Source organism: Anneissia japonica, unplaced genomic scaffold, assembly GCF_011630105.1.
Source record: "Anneissia japonica isolate Jap-2015-1 unplaced genomic scaffold, ASM1163010v1 scaffold389_len89789_cov197, whole genome shotgun sequence".
Taxonomy (NCBI): Eukaryota; Metazoa; Echinodermata; class Crinoidea; order Comatulida; family Comatulidae; genus Anneissia; species Anneissia japonica.
The window spans coordinates 16,428-28,287 of NW_022724327.1; the positions used below are offsets into that span (position 1 = coordinate 16,428).

At 30.9% G+C, this 11,860-nt stretch overlaps 1 protein-coding gene across 1 annotated transcript in view; it reads left to right on the forward strand.

The window, feature by feature from the left end:
• Positions 1-11,860, forward strand: part of LOC117112493 (leucine-rich repeat-containing protein 20-like) — a 56,328-nt gene that overhangs the window by 5,287 nt on the left and 39,181 nt on the right. Inside the window, exon 2 of the mRNA XM_033255581.1 lies at positions 10,914-10,953. The gene's annotated coding sequence lies outside the window, so the exon portion shown is untranslated. The remainder of the gene's footprint in view (positions 1-10,913; positions 10,954-11,860) is intronic.

Below are 11,860 nucleotides of genomic sequence, written 5' to 3' on the forward strand. Positions count from 1 at the left end.
GAGGAAGGACTAGTGTTGTCCGAAAGCTCTGGTTCTATTTCTGGCTGTTTTCTTACGTTTACTTTTTAGCTGTTGCTTATCATTTTTGTATCTCTTCTGAGATCCAGCCATTGTTTCCCACAGCATTGTTGTTTTCCAGTATTTTGCCTTTTAATCTATATATATATATATATATATATATATGATTGTGTATATAATACATATATGTATGTATATACATAAAATAATTAATCATTTTCTTGTTTCACATTTTTAGACAATAAGGCAACTCTTGTCACTACCAATTCTTCCAGTTGAGCATGTCAACGAAGTGTTCCAACGGATCGAGCTTTCAGCTGGCAACAACCAGGCTATCTTGCAGATGATGGAGTACATTCGATCATATTGGCTTCAGGGTAATGTTTTCACACCACAGGATTGGGTTGTTTACAGGCAGGATGTACGTACCAACAATGACTTGGAGGGGTGGCATCATCGCCTTAATCACAGAGCCAAGCGTGGTAAGTATTTTCTTTTTATAAACAGACATTTGTTATGTACCAAATTGTGTCAAGGTATACACAGAGCATGAATTAATGATTACATTTTTACTTACACATGAATTGTATGGATGGTTTTATTAAAATGTGCTGTGAAGTCTTCGAGTTCAGTAATTGATTACTTTTTTGTCTATAAATTAATATTAAACCAATTATCTTACCTTTTTCGTAGCGAATATCCAGTTCTACATGCTCTGCCAGTTACTGTATGAAGAGAGAAGAGAGCCAGACTGTGTCAGTCAACGTCGAATTGATCTACAGAGAAGATGAACTGAGGACACAGGCGCCAGCAGCTCTTAGGACCAACCAACGGCTTCACAAGCTCTGGGACGAGTATGCCGCTGGGACTAGAACTGCAAGGACTTTGTTAATTGCAGCCAGTCATCTCATAAACCCCAATGCTCGAGAAGCTGTTGATGCTAGGGCTACATAATCCTCTTATGATACTATATGGCACAAGGGCAGATGTACTGAATGTAAACATATAGGCCTATAATGTTCAATTAATGAAGTCTACTCTAAATATAGCAATTTGGTATCTGTTGTTAAAATTGTTGTTAATGTATATAAGTTGACATAAGTTGTAAAGTACAAAGACAATATTTTTGTAATTTAATTTATAGAACTGTATGAATAATATTTTTAATATAATTTTTACGTAATTTTGTTACTATTACAGTGTTCATTTTTATTTGATGTAGATTGAGTAGTTTAGTTTAATATATATAAGTTGACATAAGTTGTAAAGTACGAAGACAATATTTTTGTAATTTAATTTATAGAAATGTATGAATACTATATTTTTAATATAATTTTAACGTAATTTTGTAACTATTAGTGTTCATTTTTTTTTATTTGATGTAGATTGTGTAGTTTAGTTACATAGACTTGCAATTAAAGGTTTTAAAGATTAAAGAATGATGAATTAAGAATTGTTTTGTGACATTAAAATTATTGAAAACATATATATATACTTGATTTGTAGTGATTTATATTTCTGCATTCCTGTTGTAGACACAACATTCCACACACTGACCTTTACATAAAAGAATGACTAAATGTTTACGATAAAATTAACGTTGTGCAATAGGGTATGTAAAATCTGAATCAGAATAAAAGGATACATTAAAAAATAACAATAGTGAAATTAAAAGACATACAATTGTTAGATGATAATTGATATTATTGTTTTATTGTTTAATATATATTTTATTGTTTAATATATATATATATATATATATGTATATATATATATTAAACAATAAATATATATATATATATATATATATATGATGTAGATTGTGTAGTTTAGTTTATATATTATATATACATTCCACATCAAGATGAAAGCTAGCATAGGCCTAGTAATGATTAAACCACGGCAATATCTTGTGCAAGAATAAATTCAACTCAAATAACTTAGGCTTGCCTCTAATACTAATTGTTACTGTAGGCCGAATTTTAAACCGACTTGGCTTAGGCCTATGTCAAACCTACTTGACCTAAGCCTATGCCAAACCATTTAACAACTACACTGTACTGCATTGTGAATGCGTCATCGGCGTTCCATACATATACACACATTGGCGGCCGTTGTAGAGGGCGGCCGCTATCAGTAGCGGCCAATATGTGCCTAATTCGTTAGTACACAGTAGTACTATATTAGAGAGGCTAGGCCTAGCTAGCATAAAAAGTAATGGGGTGCAAGTCAACTCGGCCACAAGTCAACTCGGCCACAAGTCAACTCGGCCACAAATCAACTCAGCCACAAAAAGTTCGGCTACAGCCAACTCGGCCACAAGTCAACTCGGCCACAAATTAACTCGGCCACAAGTCAACTCGACCACAAGTTATTTAATGTAAATCTAAGTTTTTGCATCCTATTTCTTCAATATATGATTGAAATAAAGTACGTTTTAGTAAAATATTTTCTCTATGGTAAAACAGGACCACCACACTACCAAAAGAGATTTGAATGCTATTGCCTATGAATTAAAAAGAGTTATTTATTAAGGTGTTCGTCTTCTGTTTACTCACAACATTCTACTTCAACAATAATATTAAACAACAATAACGACAATAAATTAGTAATATTTACATTAATAATACTAATTAGTCATTATGACGATAATAAATGTGATAATAACAACATCATTAATAGTAATATTTATTTTAACAAATAGTAATAATACTACTAGTATGGTAATAATAACGATATTTAAATATCAATTTTAATAACTAAATAGTGATAACGATATTGAAGGTGATAATAGCAATAATACAACAATAATAAATTAAAGATAATGTTTATTTTTATAATAATAGTAATACTAATTAGTAATAATAATAATAATGATACTTATGATACTAGGCCTACTTAGTAATAATAGGGTAATAATATTGACAATAAAGGTGACAACAACAACAATAATAATAATAATAATAATAATATGAGAAAAATACTAATAAAACGCCCATAACAACAACTTTTTAAATTACTATTATTAAAATTATAATACTATTACTAATAAATAATAATAATATGAATAATTGTAATAAAAAATCGAAAATTATTTATTATTTATATGGTACTGTAATAATAATAATATCAGCAAAAATTTGAACAATATATAATGTTAATGCTAAGACTAATAATTAATATTAAAACTAATCTAGATGTGTATAAGAGACAGTAACGGTAATAAAAACAACAATAATAATAACAACAATGACAACAATAATAACAGCAATAATAATAACAATTAGTACAATGTAGTACCAGTAAATTACTTGTGGCCGAGTTGATTTGTTGCCGAGCTGACTGTAGCCAAACTTTGTGGCCGAGTTGACTTGTGGCCGAGTTAACTTGTGGCCGAGTTGACTGTGGCCGAGTTGACTTGTGGCCGAGTTGGATCGAATTCAAGTAAAGTACTAGTAGACTAGGCCTATAGTAGTTGTCGGCCTATTACTAGTAGCAGTAGGAGGCTAGGCCTAGCCTAAGCTAGGACTCGGGTTGGCCTAGGCCTACACTTGGGCCAGTATTTTTGTACTGTCGTGCACAGGAATACAAGTCTAAGATAACCCGTACCATGCCAACCTGTGACCACAACCCATACCCAAATTTTGTTCGACCCGTACACAGAATTTTGGCGTACCCGTACACACATCTTTGGTCAACCCGTACACAGCATACACTAACCCGTACCAAATTTTGATGAATGATATTTTTACTATAATAAAACATTTTACAAACTCTATTGTATATAGTAATCATATTAAACTATATTAAATGCCAAGCATAAGGGTTAGAATACATAATTACCTTTTCTAAGCATACATCAAATCAAGAAATTCATGATCGCGTAGGCCTAGAACCATTGGCCGCGATTAACAGCATATGTAATGCCGATGTACAGAATGGTTTATTTTAATTAAAGGAAGGTTATTTGCACGGGTCGGTACCAGTTTTTTTTTGCATGTTTTAGACTTCTTAGTATTGATTTTCTTTATTTTGGTTTGTAATGATGCTTGACTATACATAACTTTTTATTGTATTTTTTTTTTCAGTATGATTATTATTTAATTTTTTTACGATTGCTATTGTTTCAGAGAATTGCAGTTACAATAAATTTAAATATAGTTTTAGCCTGTGTTTTAGTACAGTTATGTAATATTGAAAAACAATGTCCTTTTTCTTCTGGCAGTTCCTGAAGTGAAACGTTAAGTGTACAATACATAGTTATATTTAATTCAAGAGTATGTGGGAACCAGTTTGTAGAAAAGTTTCTTTCCGATTTTTGTTATAGTTAGTTTCCTGGCAACTAGTACTATTGAATTGTTCCTGATTGTTAGAAAGAGCTATTAATTATATTAACACTATATTTTACTGTATTCCATATATTTGTGTATTTTATAAACATCAGAATATGTATCAAAACCTTGTGTCTGCTTCAAAGTGTACCATGGCAGGGCTCGAAATTCACGCTAGCAAACTAGCAATTTGCTAGTAGGTTTGTCATAATTGCTAGGTAAAAATTCACAAACCAGCAAATTAAAAAAAATGATTGCTAGTTGGAATATCTATACAAAATATCTTGTAATTAGCCTAGTATTAAACTAAAACTAGACTAAACTGATCTACAAAAACTAATACAAATTTTATTAAAGTTATTTATTTATTGTTTAATTATGAAAATTGACTAAAAATGCCTATAATCAACGAAAAACTATCGTTTTTTTTTTTTCATCTTGAGCACCAGAAACATGATGTGAAGTGCGCCACCAACATTAATTTTCTTAAACCTTGCAATGCAAACAAGAAGTAAGCAGTGTGCAGAAAAAAAATCGCTTTCCACACACGTGTTTGTTGACGGAAGTCACGGGCGATGCGATCGGTAGTAAAGACGAACATATTTAATTTGGTTCTTTTTAGATAATAAACAGTGTTTCAGATATAATAATAATAATTTACTATGAAGCCAAGACAAATAATAGGTTACAACCTAGGCTTCAATTGACAGATGTTTTAGGCCTAGCCGCGCCTACTAGACCCTAGCTAGTCGAGAAAGGCGCAATATTGGTCATTTTGGGGTTTGTCACTGATATCTCTTGAGTTAAGACAAAGGCATTTTTTGATTTTTTTCTGTGTGAGCTAGTCTGGCTAGGCCTAGTAGACCTCCTAACCTAGGCTAGGCCAACTACTGCACCATTGGTCGTCTACGGAACATCTAGCCCCAACTTTAAAAGACCAAGGCCTATCAAAATAAATATTGTACAAACAAATCTTTTATGTAAAATTGAGTTTCTGTTATGGCCTTTTTCTGTCAAAGATTTGGTTTGCTACGAATGCAGTTTTTGAAATTTCTAGGCCTAGCCCCTAGCTAAGACGAATCTAAGCCTGCCTAGACTAGCTAGGCCTAGGCTAGTCTGGCAAAAAAAAAAAAAAACTTCCTCCCATCCCCTTTCCCGCCCCTGAAATTTCTGAGGGTGTGACAATAAACAAGTATATTTTTTTTAATTTTCAAAATATTATGATATAAAATTAATATAAAATAAATTTTATTGTTTATAATTATATTATTTTGAAAAATTCCAATTAGCAGTACATATTTAATATGAAAACAAAATCACAGATACAAAATAAAAATTAAATGAATGATAAACTTAACTTATTTAAAAAAATTAATTAAGTACTGTATATAATATTAAATTTTTATTTTGTATCTGTGATTTTTTTTTTTTATTAAAAATGTTCTGAAGTGAATAAATGTACAAGCTATAGAAATCAATTTCTTATACTCATTTGGCTATTTCTTTGTGATATTTATTGTACTACACTCACCATAACAGAAAATATTATATTAAAACATTTAACACACAAATTTACAGAAGTACATCATTAGTTATTTTCATACAATTTATTTTCCGAAAAAAATATGTTGAGTTGGTATCAATATATTTTACTAGTTGAGCAGCTCATTTTGCTAGTTACATTTTTAACAACTAGCACATTTTAGCAATAGGTTGCTAGTGGCTGAAAAAGTAAATTTCTAGCCCTGCATGGGAATCTATATTCGTGGGAACGTATATTACCATTAAAGAAGCCTTCAGTTACCATTAAAATATAGAGTGTGTAATTATAAACATTATAATTTGATATGGAAAATAAATATGAAAATACTATATGGGTTATTCCGTGCAAACTCAACAAATGAAATGGCTGGGTACCGTCTCAGATTTTCTTGAAACTCAGATATAATGTGCACCAACATGTCTGACGAACAAACCCAAAATTTGACTTGCCAATTCCAAGTCGTTTAGAAGTTACAACCATTTGAAATTTTAGGGTCTACCCATTTTTAGCTCTCAATTATGACATATTTGTAAAGTTGCATTTTCAATTAGCCATATCTTCAAGTAGAATAAAGATAATTAACTGAAAATTGATATCTAGACTAACTTTTGGCTGTAGAACAGGAATATGACAGGACTTTTGGTATACCGGACCCCGTTATGAAAAAGTTGTTTCGTAAAGACCCTAACTTATTTGGTTGCGTAAGTTTTCTTCCACTTTTAGACTCCATTAAAATACTCAAATCTGTTATTAAATGGGTCTTCCGTATCCAACAAATTATTAATATATAGTTGGAAATGTTTCATCACAAAAAATTTCGGATTTTTTACTTATCATTTTAGGGGGTAATCGTAGGTCGAAAGGTCATTCAGGACAAAAAATACACAAAAATTCCTCGTTTCATGGTGACCTTTGACCCTGCGGGCAAATACGCTTGTTGTTATAACTTGCACATTAATTAATTTATATATGATGATCAGACAGTTTGGTGTCTTTATGCCTTCATGTTTAAAAAGAAATTTGAAAAGGGGTATATTTTTCAATTTGTGACAATATCAGTGCTTAAATGTGACAAAATTAATTTTTGAATAACAATAATATTAAAAATAATCTGCCTAGACCCTTGAAACTTATAATTCTAAAACAACTTTATTATGTGCTTATTTCAGGCATGGAGTTAGGGGTTAAATTGTTAAATTAGTAAGATATTATGCCCCAAAAGTGGCCCAAGTGCAAGAATTGTGCAATAAAATTGTGTTACTGTTGATTTCAAATGAGCATAATATTATCTGTGTACTGTCTAGAGCCATTAAACCTTTCATTCTAAGACAACTTTTTGTGCAGATTTCAGTTTAAAGGGATGCATTGTTTAATTAGTAAGATATTTTGCCCTAAAAATGACCCAAGCGCAAGAATTGCACTATAACATTGTGCGACTATTATACTGATATATTTCAAGTGAGCATAACATTTAAACATTGTAATGTTCAAAACCATGAAACCTTATTGTACGCTTATTTAATTCACCATCTTATTTAATACAGTCTTTATATTATAAAATAAATGATTCTACGCTGCGGTGTACGGTAAGAATGGCCCCGGAAAAAATGGCCCCGGAAATAATGGCCCCGGAAAAAATGGCCCCATATGACAGGTAGGTAAAAATGGCCCCAATAATCAAATTCTGAATTAAAACTGATTTTCTTGAGTCATTATATGCATTTTTTTTTATCTTAACTAACTTAGTTTTTAAAAGGAATCTCCCCAATAATCAAATTCTGTAACACACAATTGATCCACATGCTTTAACTACTGTTTATTTGCATTGTTTATAACATGTAAAGTTAATTCATTTGATATTTAACAAAAGTGAAGTTTTAAAACTTTTATTTCTACTATCAAAAAATGTTATTCAATGGCCATTGTTTTTCAATTATCTCTCAGAACATTATTTGCATCTGATGTAATTGTTAAAAACAATATTTTTAAAGAAATTTAAAAAAATCACATATTGATCTCAGTTCAAAGGAAAAAATAAAACTTATTTCTAAATTTACAATTTTCACCTATGAAAAAGAACCCACTCTTTTGTGAAATTTCATCCTGCCTAATATATGTGTGTTTAGATTAGATCTTTTGCTTTAACTTTGGAAACTGAGATCATTTTAGATACTATTTCTGTATAAACTAAATTTTTTTTTTCATATTACTGTAAACCTAATGGGTTTTGATAAATTTACTCTGCACTACGGAATTTCCAATAAAAAAAAGAAAATTAATTAAAAAGACCATAGATTAAAAATAAGTAAGGCATAACAGAACATAATCTCAAAACAAAATTTAATGACAAGAAAGATTGACGTTTCGGGTCCATCATGGAACCATTCTCAAGATCAAGTAAATTGAAAAAACTAAAAACAAAAATGCCAAGCAGTGACAGGAAGTAAGTAATTAATTTACATATCAATAGGGCCTACTGTGTGGAGCCACAATGGAGCTAAGCAATAATTAGCCCTTCTTAGCAGATTAACTAGATAAACAGTTTGGCTTTGACTGAATCAGTTTGTTTCTGTTCTATTTTCTCTATGGTTTGTTAAGTGTAGGTTTCAGTTCTTTGATCCAAAGCATTTCTTTAAATAAACAATTAAACTTGGATTTGCACTTAGATAAAACCTTGAAATAATTAACAGTTTCAGTAGGACTAATATAATGATCTTTTAAATGAAATTTATGATTTTCTTTAAAAAGATGCTACCCAAGGCAAGACTTTTTTTATAACTTGTTTGACAAACTCGCTGACTATTGTACATTTTACTGTACTGTTTTTCTGTTTTAAAATGTTTGTGCTCGTTAGCAATTTAGATTTGTTGTTGATGTTATCCATGACAGTAATACGTACCGCGAAATGCCAGGCCTCTGAAAGTCCTTATCGTTGGTATTCACCACGTTATTGGAAATTTTTATTTCAAATTTCGCGAAAATGGTTTATAACATTCCCTGCAAGTTCGTCGTTCAAAACTGGTGCCGAATCAATGTTTTAGAGCCTCCCATCAGAGCCATTAATAATAATAATAATATTAATAATTTGCCACAAATATTACCTACATTCCTATGCTGCTAGATGATGGGTGTTCGATAGGCTTCCTATCAAAGCTTTCTAGCATACTAGGCCTACTACTACTACTAGGCCTAGGCTAGGCAGGCTTGGCCTAGCCTACTACTTCGTCTAGGCCCTACCTAGGGAGGCCACCTACCTAGGCTAGCAGGCCTTCCTCTGTAGCCCAGTTAGGTAGAGGCTTGACCTACCTGCATAGCCTAGGTCAGGGACTAGCCTAGGCCTAAAGTGCACAAAAAAGGTCCTAGCCTAGCAGCTAGCTAGGAACTTAGCCTATAGGCTAGCCTAGCTAAGCCTAGGCCTAAAAGTATTAGTCCTGGCCGAGGTATGTTGTTAGTTTAGGCAGGGCACAGTAGTTTTTTTTTTTATTGATGAGGGAGGGACTGTTATTTTTATACCTCCTTTGATTTTATTTGGCAAGAATATTGCATATTGCATTTTAAATATTTCCAAAATTTATAATGCAGATGGGAGTGATATTTATAATATATTTTTTTCTATATGCCTTGAACTAACATACTGAGGGGCCAGGACCTAGCCTACAGTATGCCTATTTTACTGGAATGTTATTTAATTTACTCAGGTAAATACAACTGATCCTAGCCTAGGCTTTTTTTTTTATTACCCCAAAACAGCAGTTATCTGACAATCATGACATGGCATAAAACTACAAAATACAGTACAAACAACAAGGCAAGGCTAACAAATAAAAGGCCTGTATAAAACAATATTAAAAATATTAAAACTCAATTAATTTAAACCTAGATGCCTTAAGCCTAGTAAATTAAGACCTGTTTTATACTACGATAATGATAAACAATGAAAAGCAAAACAGGAATTGTTCCAAGAAAAATAAAAGAAACACAATTACAAGATTGTTTATACTAATAGCATGACTCAATAATAATTTACTGTGAATACTACAAACGATAACAAATATTTTCACAAATCAAATGACGTCAGTAGTAAAAATGATAAAATTGGTAAATATTAACAATAGGTTATAAAGTGTTTTCTGATATTTATTAGAAAACACATTTTTATTGTAATAGTATACTCAGTAAAACTTTATTTTATACTCAAACCAGTAATTGTTCATCAGACAAACTGTTGAATATTTAGTTACTGTAATTAATACGAAGTGGCAATGTAGTGCTTTAAGGCAGCACAAGTTATTTTTAAGGTTAGAGTAAAGCCAAGTCACCAATCAGCGCGTTTCAATCACTTCGGCGTAAGCAATGAATCATAGCTACAGCCTAAATTAATAATATATTCGATGAACAATGTTTACAATTGAATTCCAAGAATTTTAAATACTAAAATAACTGTAAAGCAATTCAATTAAGCTGAGCAGTGTTCACAGTATCAAAGTATTGGTATTGTTATTACTTTCTTTGTACAGTTATTCATATATATGTTAAGCGCATAGAGGTCTTCATAATAATTATGCGCTCTATAAGTCAACCATTATTATTATTATTATTATTATTATTATTATTATTATTATTATTATTATTATTATTATTAATATTGTTGGTACAATAATTGGTAGAAGAAAACTAATTATCGCCTGAAAGAAAACACAAGTTTAAATTATTATTTATTTTTTAAAAGCCATAACCATATGTGATGAGTCATTTAAAATATCAGAAAAGCTTGTTTTATCATCTAGCAAGTAACATACATTGTAAGTTTGTTTGACTTCCAGTAAATGTTGTTATATGATTCAATCTCAACTTAGAAATTGTTAAAAAGTAACTTCTCTTTTACTTTTTTTCAGTAGGGCATTTTGTATGATAAAGTTGGCACGGTGTAGGCTTTGTTCTAGTAAGACAACAATAATACTGTTTAAAATAAATTGATATATTAACCAGAGCATAATTTTTCTGTCTTATATTTACTTTAGACTTCAAAGAAAGGCAACCTGCAACATTTGCTTGTTAATGGTAAGTGTCTGTGTTTCACAATGTACATCTTAGTAAAATCATTTTAAGCTTTTTAAATTTAAAAGTTTAAGTAACGGTAATTTACTTATTGTATTTTATTAAAATTTTAATTTTTTTTATTATTGTATTTTATATTATTTAAAGTAAGTATGTTTGTTTAAATAATAATATTAATAATATTAATAATAATAAAAGAAAATAGAGGTAATGCAGAAAAGTAAAGAAATATGGAATGGTTTTCTAGATTATACCATACATTAAAATTATCCTTATTGTATTAATTAATATGTTTTGCCATTCAGTCAAAAGTGAAGACCCTGAGCCGATCACGTTTCAGAATTAGGTTTACTGGCGGTAATATTAAAATAGCCAAAAACACCACATTTAAATTTGTTAATTTTTGTATGTACAAAAAATAATACTAAACTAGATTTGAACTCGTCACTGAGGACGAGTTTGGTGATCCGCAGTACTTTGACCCTAACGAAGCACGCGCGTTTCTGATTGAAAAGTATTATATGCTAAAACATGCTCTATTTAAAGAGTAATTTTGAGCGTTTTAAGAGAAATTTTAAAGGAAAAGACTAATTTTGAGCATTTAGGACTTACGAATGTGTACACATACGTCCTAACGTCCGTGCGCACGGTAGTATTAATACAGTGTCAGAAACCCATCACATGTAACCGAAACGTAATTTCCAGCTTCAGTATGTGCTGTGGGCGTGAAAATGAGCGTACGGCGCGTAAATTTTGGAAAGTTTTGGAATATTCAAAATGACCTGAAACGTGCTTTAAATTATCTGAAAAGTGATATTAACAATTTTAAAATTTTAACGCACAAGTACGAATACCTTAAACGACGTGCCTGACGACGGTAATGGCACATGAATTTAAACCTTGTCAAATT